At 38.7% G+C, this 13,514-nt stretch overlaps 1 protein-coding gene across 1 annotated transcript in view; it reads left to right on the forward strand.

Annotated features, from left to right (window-relative positions):
• Positions 1 to 13,514, forward strand: part of Dync1i1 (dynein, cytoplasmic 1, intermediate chain 1) — a gene marked incomplete at its 5' end in the record, with an annotated part of 273,910 nt that overhangs the window by 237,823 nt on the left and 22,573 nt on the right.

Raw genomic sequence — 13,514 nt, forward strand, 5'->3', positions numbered from 1 at the left:
CTGTCACAAAGCCAAGTGGACTTGGGAGAGAGGGTGGAGCTGACTGTTGAGACATGATTTTTAGTTTTGCCCTTTGCCTCTGGAGACAGAGCCCTGGCCCGCAGCCAGCCGTCCGAAGAGAAGATTATGGTATTTTCTAGGTAATTTTAAGAAGCACAAACGCAAAGTAAAGTCAGGTGGTTTCAAGTCTGCACTGAATTTTTCATGTTAAGGATTTGTCGTGATTTGGGTTTTCAGCAGAGCTGTGTTTTAAATGATGAAGGGAGTTGTATTCTTCTGCAGACAGGCATGTTTTGGTTGTTTGCTAATGACCTCTGGTTTGCTTACGGGAAGTTTTGTTAACAAAGGGAAATGTAGCAAAATAAAACATTGTCTTCCTTTCCTTCTTTCTTCCTTTCCTTCAATCTTCTTTTTTCTTAAACAATGGGACTGATCGCAGTACACTGTCAAAACCAGGCTATAGATATTGGTTAGTGCAGCATCGTTAATACTGTGTAAAAATAAATGAGTCGCTTTGGCAATGAAACACATTCTTTCTCATCTCCTGTCGGTGCCTTTAAGCAGAGCCTTCTCCTTGCTATTTGATAGATCCTATTGTTCGGAAAGAGAACTGTAGAAATGTATTCAAAGTCTTTGAAAATTTTCCAACTTCAAGAACCTGTGCAGTAGTAATTAGCCTTAAAGGCAGCTGATAAGTGGCAGAGGGGCTACTCCTGAGTCTAAAGGTTAACCCAGCCTCTGCAGGAGAGGGTGTCAGCTATGGGACTCGTGCCAGTCCTGCCTACCCTACTGTACTTGCTTTTGGGCCTTGTTCTGCCCTCACTTCCCTCCCAGATCTCCCTCTCCTCCCCTCTCCCTTACTAAAAGGAAGGGAGGTTAAGGCTGAGCATGCATATGCAGAGGCTGACAAAATTAAACCAGAATAAGCTCAAATGCAGGACTCCTGCCTCTTTTCCTTCGTGAGGAAGTGACTACCTACTTGCCCAATCAAGTGGAATTGTCCTTTCTGGCTCAAGTGAACCCTGGGGTGGTTTGAACTACTTGGACTGAGGCAGCATTGACTTTATGCAGTGTCCTACACTCCAAATTTTACTTGGCTTACCTTTCACAAGATTATTCCCAGCAATATGGACATGGCTTACAGCTCCACTGAACATTTCTAGAGGCTCTGCTGCCTCCAGAAAGGGGAATATTTTGTATTTATTATAAGCAACCTTCCCATTTCAGTGGAAGACAAAGTGGAGCCAAAGTGCAGCTGCCGTCACTGGTTGCAAAGGGTTATGTTCAGAAAGGGAGAAGTAGCTGCTGAGAAAGAGCATTCTGTCCTACACCCTCGAGAGCCATTCTGTAAGTGCAGAATTGTAAGTCAGTGTACCCCTGTGGGTGTGCCCTGGGAGCCCAGAGGAACAGTTTCCCTCTGCTTCTCCTTTGAGAGTTGTATTGGTCTGCTAAGGCCACTGTAACAAAATTTCAGAGTCTGGGAGGCTTAAATAACAAAAACTGGTTTTCTACATTTCTAGGGGCTGGAGGTCTGAGATCCAGGTAGCACCAGAATTGGTATCTTCTGAAACATCTCTTTTTAGCTTGTAAATGGCAATCTTCTCCCTGGATCTTCAAGTAGTCTTCCCCCTGCATATGTCTGTGCCCTGATCTCTTTGGAATTAGTCATATTGAGTTGCATCCCACCCCCCCATGAGACCACATTTAAACTTAATTACTTCTTTAAAGGCCTTATCTCTAAATACTGTAGTCACAAGCTAAAGCCCTAAGGATTGGAATTTCAATGCCTGCACTTTGGAAGGGACTCAATTCTACCCATAACAAGAAGGCTACCTCATTATGCCATTTGACCTTGGCTGATGGACAAAAAAGAAGAAAGTTGAAAACCATGAACTTCCCATGGGGTCTTTCCACCAGCAGTCCCAATCCCAGCACCTGACATACTCTACTCCCTCCAAACCCGACCCCCAGAGGCAGCAGAACTTCGAGGGACCTGTGGCTGTTGGAGGAAAGGACACTTGAGGCTGTATGGTCAGTGTGAGAGGTAACTTTGCTGATGCTGAACCTAAGGACCCTTTTATTATGTCCACCATTATGTTCACTGGGCAGAATGTCCAGGGCTGTGTGGTGCTGATATGCATTCCTACTTCTTGGTAGGTGATGCACCATGATTCTCCTGCTTTCATCTTCATTGATCTTCCCTAGACAAATAAACACATGAGCATATTCTGTGGATAACTGTGCTAATCAATCTCACTGTGTCTCTCCGTTTGTCTCTCTCTCTCTCTGTCTCTCTCTCCATACCCATGCACACCATTTGAAATTTATATGTTACATAGAAATGATACATTATAGCACACACCTGTAATCCCAGTTTGGGGTTACTTGGGAGGATGAAGCAGGAAGATCACTGTGAATTTGAAGCCAGCCTGGACTACATAGTGAGTTCAATGCCAGCCAGAACTACATAGCAAGATCCTGTCTCAAAACCAAAAAAGAAAGATAGAAAGACAGACAGAAAGAAAGAAAGAAAGAAAGAAAGAAAGAAAGAAAGAAAGAAAGAAAGAAAGAAAGAAAAGAAAAGAGAAGAAAAGAAAAGAAAGATGTTACAAAGAATCTCTAGGTATATATGGATGCTTCAGATCCAAATATGTTTCATGTATTTTTTATGAGGTAAAATTCATCAAACATTTAATTACCTGGTATTGTTCCTATAATAAAAAAAAAATCCTGCTAGATTTCCTACCATTCAGCTTACTACTGAGCTACTTTTTTCCTGCTATTTTTCATAAAACTTTCCTGTTCAAGAATAGTCCGCTGATCCCAATTCTTTACCGATTGTGTACAAATATGCGGGAATCTTTGCCATGACCTGTGACCTTCATTGGAGGTTAGGTCTCAAAGTACCTAGAGAAGAGTTCTGAACCAAAGTAACTCGCTAGGAGGTAACCTAAGGAGGATAATGCATTAAAGATCCATCAGGAAAGGTAGATATTCAGCCCTAGAGAAATCTAACCTGGAATCCCAAGCTGAGAGAACCAGGACTAAGGTTCTGTTTACAGGTGTGAGGCAGAAATAGAACTGGCCTCAGAGACTTCCTGCCTCATCATCATCATTTCCCTGAGACCGGATCTCACTGTCTAGGCTGGTCTTGAAATCAGTATGTAGCCCAGGCTGGCCTTGAGCTCATGGCGATCCTCCCAAGTGCTGGGATCACAAATGTGTACCACCAGCCCCAGCTCATCATCCATTTTCAATACACCTTGTCTGCCTAGCGTTTGCCAGGCCTTCTGCCAAGCAGTTGAGCTACAAATCCACATAAGCAATGGTCAAAAAAAAAAAAAAAATCAATGATGTATCTAAATAGAGAGTGTGTGGTCTCTGAGGAAGGGCCCTGTAATAAGGATCCTCTTGGAGATTTTTGGCCAGTGGCTGGATGAATTGACTTTAAGTATGAATTGACTTTAAGAATTGACTTTAAGTATCACAGATATGCCCTAGCATTCCGATAAGCTTGTTAAACCAGCTGAAGAAGCGATGTATATCCACACTAACCACTGCTATACTTTCCAACCACTCCTCAACCAATCTGATTGCTCCTTTGATTCCACTCTCTGTGGGACCACCAGTGAGGCCCAAACTGATTAATACCAAGGCTCCCAGTAAGACTTGTCATACTGGCCACAATTCATTTTCTCATCTCTCCCATCCTGGTTTATGTTCTCCTCGTTTACCTTAGTATCTCCACTGGTTCTTTCCTCTTTGTTTTCTTGGCCCGCTTTTTCAAATTTTTCAAAATTTCCACTGGTGGCCTTCTCTGTCCGCTTTCCTGACATTTTCTCCTCTTTCTTGACACTTCTAATGAGTGATTCTTTACCCCGCACTTCAAGCCTGTCTGCTCTTCCAAATCCAGATCTATATTTCTGATGTCAGCTTAACCTGGCTATCACTTTCAGAGACTCAAATGTGCTATGTGTAGAGGACTAATCCAATCTTCTTCCCCTGTTTTACTTCTTCTTCTATTTTCTACTCAACTATTGGTATTCCCCATTTAGTTATCTGCACTAGATAAACAGGAAATGTGCTCATGACTGTTAAACACCTCTGAATCTGTTTAGCACACAGCACATTTACCAACGTGTATCTAATAAATGAGTAACATATTACATCAAAAAGTCATAATACACTCAAGATCTTTCATAACATGCCCCTACTCACATAAGCACAATTACAATTGTTTTATCCCTTAGGATAAATCCTCAGACTATTTTAGGTCTGTTCCTACCTCTCCCCTTGACATCCATATGGAAATACCATCCTGACTGACACAGCCAAGTTTTTGCATGTTTTGCTTTCACCCTTCTTAATTGTCTTCCTTCCTGTCTATCAAAGTCTATACATCTTTCAAGGTAGGTCTCTTCACCTGTCCTAGGTAATACCTTCCTTGACCACATCAGACCATGGTAACCACCAACACATCACCACCACCCCCAAGCCCCAAATTCCTCTGGCACCTAGCAGCTGTACCGCAGAATTTAGCACCTGGCTACGTACTTGTTCTCTTTCTTTGGTATAAACAAGGGAGGAAACCAGTCTATTTCCCAGGCATCTGCAGACAAGGTAAATTCCTTCTTGAATTTTCCCCAGGAATGTGTCTTTGAGGAGGAATTCGTGCTATTCCTTTCTTCAGACAGTACAATCTGTGCACCTCCTTGTAATACAATGTATTTTCCTTTTTGTCTTAACTATCAGGAAATTTAGAGCTGCTTCAGTACCAGATCATAATAATCAGCTTATCTTGAGATCCCAGTAATAGCTATCTAGTGTACCTACCTCCTTTAGAACTCTGTTGGGTGCTTGTTCTTAGTTTTGTAGTGTATTCAATTCAGAAGATGTCATAAACCCTGCTGGAACAAACTGAGAAAAACAGGTCACCAAATAAGCAATTTTCTGCTCTTAGCATCTTACAATTCTCATTTTCCTACCTGGATCGTTAATGCTTACAAATAGTGTCAGATTTTGTATTTCTACTAATGGCCCCAGAGAGAAAGCATATAAATTATTGTCGATGGATTAATGCTACCATGTCTCTCCTACTAAAAAAACCATACTTTTCAAAAGGAAGTCGAATAATCCTAAACTGAGGTGGAAGCATCTTCTACATGACAAAATTCTAACAAAGGCTCTTAGCATACCTGTTTCTGCTAGCATGTTGTTGAAGAGTCAACATATCAGAAGAAAAACACAATATAATCCAAAGTTAAGCAACCAGGCTTAAAACTTAAAACAGTCGAGAAGATTAACAAAATTAATGGTTTACCACCAGCAACACTTACCAGGTAACAGAGAGTTTTCCCACAGTCCCAGTGCCCTGCTGATACACATTATTTTCAGGTAATGCCTGACCTACTTTTTCCCCTTACCGCCATTGTCGCAGTCCCCCCTCCCAAAATAAGGTGGCAAACATTAAAACTGGTTTTCAATAAAATTACCTGTGCCAGTCATCAAATTCTTCCCAACTCTGCCATCTTTCTGTTCCCTTCCCTCCCCTCCCCTCCCCTTCCCTTCTCTTCTCTTCTCCTTTCTTCTCTTTCCTTTCTCTTTCTTTTTCTCCTCCTCCTTCTCCTTCTTTTCCTTCTCCTCCTTCTTCTTCTCCTTCTAACTCTTTTCCTCCTTCTCTTTCTCCTTCTCTTTCTTCTTCCAGCTCACCCACCAAGAATACTTTCACTCTGAAGGAAACCACAAGAATGTAATCGTGGAGCTGGGGATTTAGCTTGGTGGCACAGTGCCTGCCTGGCAAGTGCAAGGTCATGAGTTCGATTCCTGGTACTGGAAGAAAAACAAAACAAGAAATAACAAACAAACAAACAAACAAACAAACAAAACAAACCAAGAATGTAATCATAAAGTCATCTCCAGACTTGGTTTGTGCTTATACTTCCGCCTTTTATCACCACCTGTAACCCACACCCTCTCCTCAACACTCACCCAATGACATACTCCTATGGCTGTGGGATATTTATACAGACCTATGAGAATAATTCACATCAATACCAACACTTTTGAGACTTAAAGTTCACCCAGCTGACTGGCTTTTCCTATTGCGCAAGAAGGGAACATTTAGTGAATCCTTTCTGTTACTCTTTTAACCAGGATGGGAAATGTTTGCCTTTGCATTTTTAGCAACGGGCTGCCTTCCCTGGTTTTCTGCTCTTAATCAGTAATGAGGTGGGGGAGGGGGATGTACATGGGAATAACAGACTCACTACCTTCTTATGACATTTAAACATAGTCCCACCTTTGCCTCCCTTCTATGACCCCATTTTATGTTTAAGGTTGGAAGATAAAATAAAACACATCTGTACCTCTGAATTAGCAGTTTTAGATCAAGCTAATGTAGGTCCATCTTGCTTGGCCATCTTAGGACCTCTCAACTTTATAAACTGGCTAGAATGCAAACTAACAACAACAACAAAAGAATACAAATTAACTCTACGTGTTTCCTATGGTTATTTCCAATATCCTGAATCACCTTACCTCGCTCACATTTAGCTCCTGTTTGCTTCTTGGATAGAAATTAATGGCCTAGGTAAAATAGAAGAAAGTAAGCAAATTTGTTGCAAAGCAAAACGCATGTCAGATATTCTGTACATTTGAACAGAATATTTTGAACTTCTGTTATTTGAGATTCTCCATGAAGCTTCTTTCCATCTTTGTAATAATAAAAACAAGCTATATTAATATTAGATATGATATAAAAGATACGTTGCATTTAACACTAAGAGATATGGCAATATAGAGCTATCAAAAACTTGTCTTAGCTCTAAAAATAGGCCTTTCCTTCATATTCACATATTCATTCTTTCTTTCTCTGCCTCTGTGTCTCTGTCTCTCTCTGTCTCTCTTGTACACACACACAATTTGCCCAAATGGTATATTCGCATATTACATTTAAATGCAGTGAGATCATTAATATCATATTAGTTCTGGGCACTGGCAAATATTAACCTGAATATTTTAAAAAGAAGTACAAAGGGAGAATCGAAGTATAGTCTTTGGGTCTGGAGTTTTCATTTGTTTTTTTTTTTAACCTTTAAGAATATGTAAATGGGGGCTGGGGATTTAACTCAGCGGCAAAGCGCCTGCCTGGCAAGCGCAAGGTCGTGAGTTCGGTTCCCGGTACCGGAGAAAAACCAAAAAAAAAAAAAAGAATATGTAAATGTACTTCTTGATATTCATTTATATCTGTGAGATAGCTTGTAAAACCAGTACCACAGACTGACAGTTTAGGGACTTAAAGATTGGCAGTTTAAAAATACACTTAAGCAGAAATATTTTGCTACTTAACCTACTCACTTATAATGCATTTGTACAGCTTAACATTGAGTAAGTATTAAGTAAACAAGACTTAGACCTGCAAGTACCACTTGACTTGCTTGTCCTTCTGACAATTCAAAGCTTCAAAAGCTAGCACTGTGAGTGTAGCTGCTTCTAGATGCAGCTCACTCTCAGGCCCCTACTCCCCTTCATCCTCAATGCCAGTATCCAGTTCTTCTTTCCAGTCCCCAGCTGATCTCTGACAGCATGACCACTGCAGAGAGGTAGACTATTTCCTTGTCTAATTGATGTAATGTTGGATGCGAAACCAGTCAGCAGAAATAGAGTCCAGGGGCGTTTTTGAACCTGCTTGCCTCCTTCATGAGCTTCCTGAGCCAGAACAGCAATCCAGAAAGAGATTAGCGGTCCAGACAACAACCACATCAGCTGCAGGAACAAGCCACCTCAGCTGACCCTGGCTTTGAAGTTCTAATGATTCTGTCTGCCCGGCCTCAACTCAAATGAGCAAGAAAGCAGAACATAGAAAAAAAAAGCCATAGCAGTTGAGATGGATGCAAAAGACAATTCCAAAGGGCATCTCCGCTTGTTTAGTGTTTTCACAGTGGTTCTACATAGATGTGTGCCATTAAAATGTCAGTTTTAAAGAACCTTTAGGTGGAGCTAATATTCATAAAGATCATGCCAGTGCCGGAGATATTCCTTTTACGAATTAAGTAAAGCTTGTAGCTTTTCCCAAGGCTTTACACATTCAAATACTAGTCAGAACCTGTGAATATGTATACATTCTTTTATATGGATAATTGGCTTCTTTATTGGTGGCGCCTCCCGGATTAGGAGGATTCATCCATGCAAATAAGCTGTAGAGGAAGGTAGTGCAGCAAAAAACACCTTTCATGTGGCTTTGGAGCTTATTTAGCAAAACTTCTACACTTATATAAACAAACGCCAAATTCCTGGATTTCCATAACCTTCTTTCAAATTCTTCTTTTAAATTAATTCAGACTAAAGTCCTGATACATCTTTTGTCAATACACACAAGCAACAAATAAATTCACTATATATTTTATTGAGGATACATTACTCAAAGTATTGATGTCTAATTTTGAATTTATGACCATGATAGAAACAACAGATGCCATATAGATATTGTATACATTATTTTAATAATAACCCATGGAAATTAAGATAAATACAGGATACTTTATACAATAGTAGGGAAGCAAATTAGGTTGCAGATAGAGTTTTCCAGCCATGGTACCAAATTTGTATCACCTCTCTTGGGTCAGGAGAGTTGGTTTTTTAGTTTGGTTTAATTTGGGTTGGTTTGGTTTGTGAATTTTGGTTTATTTGTTTGTTTAACCACTTTCTTTTTATGGTAGAGGCATCCACTTTTGTGTGAACCTGAATTTCGGGGCCCTTTGGTGGTTTTTTTATAGTGATATTGTGGTCTCATATTTTAATGTTTCCTGGAAGAACTGGATGGCTGTTTATTTTAATTACTTCACAGAAATCCACATGACAATTTTTGAAGGACATTTTCATATTACTCATTGGTTATTGTTTTGGTCATCACTTTTCCCCAATAGGATATAGGTTTCAAGGTAAGAGTCCCTTTGTTTTTCTTTAATTTTAGGATGGAAGTTTGGAAATTTTACTATTCATTTTCTGCCCCTTCTTCTACCTACCTACATAATACTCCCTACCACTCTACCCCTCCCCACCAAAAAAAAATTTTATGGTTTAAATAAATATTTCTCCTAAGCCACTTTTGAAAGCTAATCATTTAGAAACAAATGCAACCTCAAGAACCACAATGTTGGAAGGTGTTAGAAAATATTTTAACACAGATCTTCCTATTCACTACCCTGCCAAACACTAAATCTTACTGGGTTACCTGGAGGTCCCTGATAAGAGTGTGATAACCATTGTACGCTCTAGATATGACTTTAGCACACATCTGATGTCAGAAATGGAAAGTCACTTTTTGTAAAATCATTTTAGCATTAACTGATTGGAAAAATACGCAGGCCTATTAATTTGCAGAAATATGCTTATAAAATCAAAGTCCAAATTCAGACATCAAGTCTTTATTGTAAAGAATTCATGGATGTTGTAAAGTTTCATTTTTTAAACAGATTTTACTATATGCCTCTGATGCAAATTTAATATCCCTACACCCTCTGCAGTTGATCAAGGAGGAGGTCTATGATTACTTTCATAATTGCAAATTTCTCGTTAAAACTGCCCTGGTGCATTTTTTTTTTATTATTTAATGAAAAATAACTTTAAAAATCACTAAAATATTTTGTGGAATTGTGATCTGAATCCCATAAAACATCAAAGAAGATCAATTTAATTATAATACATAACTGTGAATGGTATTTTGGGAAAAATTTCACATATTTTATTCCATTTTATCCTTGCTGTAGAGTAATAAAACACATACTAGAACAGTAATAGAATCATAAAGCTAACAGAAACCCTTGAGATCAGTAGCAAACTCTTTCAGTCTTACAAATTGGAAAACAGAGATTCAAGGATGTTGTGAAAGTTCCCAAGGGTTGTAGTTTTTCTACTTCCTCTCATTACATTTCTGCCTAATGCTACCTTTGCTAATTCCACCTTTCAGATAATATAATTGTAGCCCCTTGCCCAGAGCACCTAGTGAGTGCATTGGAGCCAGATCTTTACCCTCTAGTTCATTTTATTCTACTCGCCCCAGCATAGCCTGTTATTAATCTCTGCTGGCTAATGGGCCACTCCTGTTCTGTTTCTGCTTTTTAAAGAAAAAGATTTCTGTTCTCACAAGGTGCAAAAGATTCTGGCAAATGTGTGGATAACATCTTCAAGATTATTAATAACTTGCTTAGGGAAGGAAATCAGTGCCCCAACTTCAATATTTTTTGACTATTTCTACAGCTTAGGGAAGGAAATCAGAACCCCAACAGCAATATTTTTTGGCTGTTTCTGTAAGATAGCCAGTGTGTATTAAGTACTTGCTGAATTGAATTTTAGAGTAAAGAGGAGAGATAACAACAGATCTATTGCTCTTTTCTGCAAGGGCTGAGGACCTCGTAAAGAACTCCATGGTTTCAGTGAATAGAAGATACGTTTTACAACTAGAAAAAAACCCGAGAACCAAATTCAGTGTTACCACATAACAACCTTCGTGGCCTTGGGAAAGTTACTAACTTTCCTGAACTATAATTTTCTTTTCTGTAAATGCCATCTACCTTACAGAGATTTTATGCGGATTAAATCAGACAATGCGAGTGTAGAGTCAGGCACATAACCAACACCCTTCTTTGCCCTTCGTGTGTTGTGTCTGGTAACCTGTGTCTCTGCTTTGTTTGAAAGTCAGAGCGTTACAATCAAGCTGAGCTGCTTCTAGATACTTTAGCATTATTAGCACAGCCCTGGACATTTGCCTAAAACACGGGACCACAGCTTTGTTCTGTCGGCATGTGCCACACATGTGGCAGGGTGTGACCAGGGAAGTTTTCATCGCTTTCTTCTTTAACGCTTTGCTGATGCTAAACACAGCATTAGAAAAGGAAATGCACCAGTGAAGGGATTTTTCTTTAGTGACATTAGATTGTTTTGAAAAACATTTTCTACAGGCAAATATTGTAGAACAATATTTAGTTTACTAAATGGCCTTGAGTATTTTATAGAGTAAATATTTAAAATCATGCAGCTTCTGTGGCTTTATTATACACAAATGACATTATAGGATCCTTCCTCAAAATCATTGGTCACATGTATCCTTACACTTTCCAAGAATTTGTAGACGCCTAAAGCTGGTGGTAATGTACTAGTACACTCTAACAAGTCTGTGAATCTGGAAGTGCATGTTTCACACATTCAAGAATGGGATTTTTACATCCCAGTGCTATTTCTTGTATGAAAATGTTAATATTTCATGATATATATGTTTTCCATAAACTTTTTTATGTTAAACATTTGAGACACTTTCAACCAGGTTTTCAGATTATCCTTGAGCTCAAATAAAAGAGTGATAAGAATCTCTTTATTGAACAAAATACAGTTAATATTCAAAATAGTACTATTATAAAAGTGGCCTTTGCTTATGTTTATACCTTATTCTTATGCAAGAAACTGAGAGCCACTTGGCATACTGATAATGAGTTCAGTCGATCTTGATCAAGACTTTGCCAACCTGTGAATTTATGAAAGTTAAATAATAACAGAGTTATCAAAAATATAATCCTTCCTCTCAAATACATTCTTCCAAATACACACATGCTGTATCTTAGAATTACTTGCACATGAATTTTATAATAAAAGGTTCAGTCTTGGGAGTGGAGTAAAGGGTGATAAGGAAATTGGAAAAAAAACAAGACAAGAATAATGTTCAGTCAATACTATTAACATAAGAAAACTCTGTTTTGGTTACATGAACAATGGCGATCACTTTCAGATTTTTAAAAAATGAAGTCTTCAGTGAATACTACAATATTGGGCTATATTTATCAGAGGAGAAGTTACATGCTACAAGAAAAAAGAATGCTAAATAGGAACAGCGTCATTCGTACTAAATTATATCAGCTCCTTGGAAAATTACTATGTAAATCTGGACTGTATTTTAGTTGATCTAAACAAGGACGGCAGAGGTATTATGTGCTTGTTGTACATCTACATGTGTATCCCTGCGTAGATCTTTATAGCCTCAGATTAACTATTAGCTTGGTTAGTGAAAGATGATACTGAGAATTGACTTTTTAAAACACTTGTAAGTCCTTTGACTTTAAGAAAAAAATGTGTCCTTTAACAAATAGTGACAGGCTACCTATAAAATCAGGAATTTGCAGCAGCAATAATATTGTAGTGAGTGTAAATTTAATATTCATAAGCAGTCAGTGAAGAACCGGCTACATCAAACTGTTGTTGTTTTTTTTTTAATAGAAATAAGGGTAAATGGTAAAACAGGCTATTTTCAGGAATCATTGAATAATCAGATTTTCTGGAAAAAATAGAATCACCTAGTCCAAACAATGAGAGAAATAAGAAAACTACATAAGTAGCCAATAAGCAGACAGTTTTGGCCTCAAATCTCACTGCAAATATGATATACAAAACATATTTTGGCATAAAGGAATTATAGAATAATAAAATACAAACTATCGGACTAATGTCCAGTCAATTCCTTTGTGTATCTGTCAGATAGTCTTTTTCAAATCACACCATCCAAAGATATTTCTGGAATTAAAAATAAGATACATTTCTAACACACAAACTCTGATCACACAATGGTCTATCTTTTCATCTTCTGTGTTACTTCAATGTGTTAAAATTCTGTTCACTTCAAAGCGGTGGTTTTTAAAAGTCAAGGCAACGTATGTCATAGGCAGAGAAGTCACGTATAGTTACTACCTTAATTTTTTGCCTTATATTTAGGTTAAAGCACTTTTATTGTTTCTGCTCCGATTTTTCTCACTCCAATTTTAGCAGGGGAGGATTTGTCCATCTTCTCTGGGCTTTTGCTTTAATGCTGGAGCTGATTCGCTACAGATCCATGCTTTGAACATCCTCTGCAGAAAAGATTTGGTGGTTACATCGGAGGTTAGCTTGTTTGATCTTATTTCTCTGGCCTGTATAGGCATTTAGTGGAACCCATGAAGAGCGTGCAGATAGCAGGCTGGATGAGGCAGGCTTTGGGGGAAAAACTCCCATTGTTTAGATTTCTGTCAGAGGATATAAGAATACTTAATTTCTTTTATCTCTGGGGCTTTCATTATCATTTAAATTTCATTTTACATTAATTGATCAGGGATTAGTAAAGCCATTATGCAGAAATTAGAATAAGACAAGCCAGATGGAATGAATAATTCATGAAGTCCAATTACGTTTTATTTCTGGTGTACTTTCAAACTTGCCTCTGACTTATGTGCTATTTTGATGTGACAATATTCACTGGAAATCAAGAGTGCCGTTTTAATTTATTGTATCCCTCTGGAGTGGAAGCAAGCATTCGTATGCAGAGGGAGTGCGTTCGCGCATCTCCCCTCAGAATGCCAGTTTGAGGATTGGAGAGACAGAGCGAGGGCTGGCTGCTTCTGTAGGGAGGCTCAGAGATGCTGCAAGCGGCCACAGCGCCCCGCTTGATTCGGGTGAACTAACCCCAGGCAGACAGGCTGCAGTCTCAGGAGGGCGAC

This window comes from Chinchilla lanigera, unplaced genomic scaffold, assembly GCF_000276665.1.
Source record: "Chinchilla lanigera isolate Chin_1 unplaced genomic scaffold, ChiLan1.0 scaffold00031, whole genome shotgun sequence".
Lineage (NCBI taxonomy): Eukaryota > Metazoa > Chordata > Mammalia > Rodentia > Chinchillidae > Chinchilla > Chinchilla lanigera.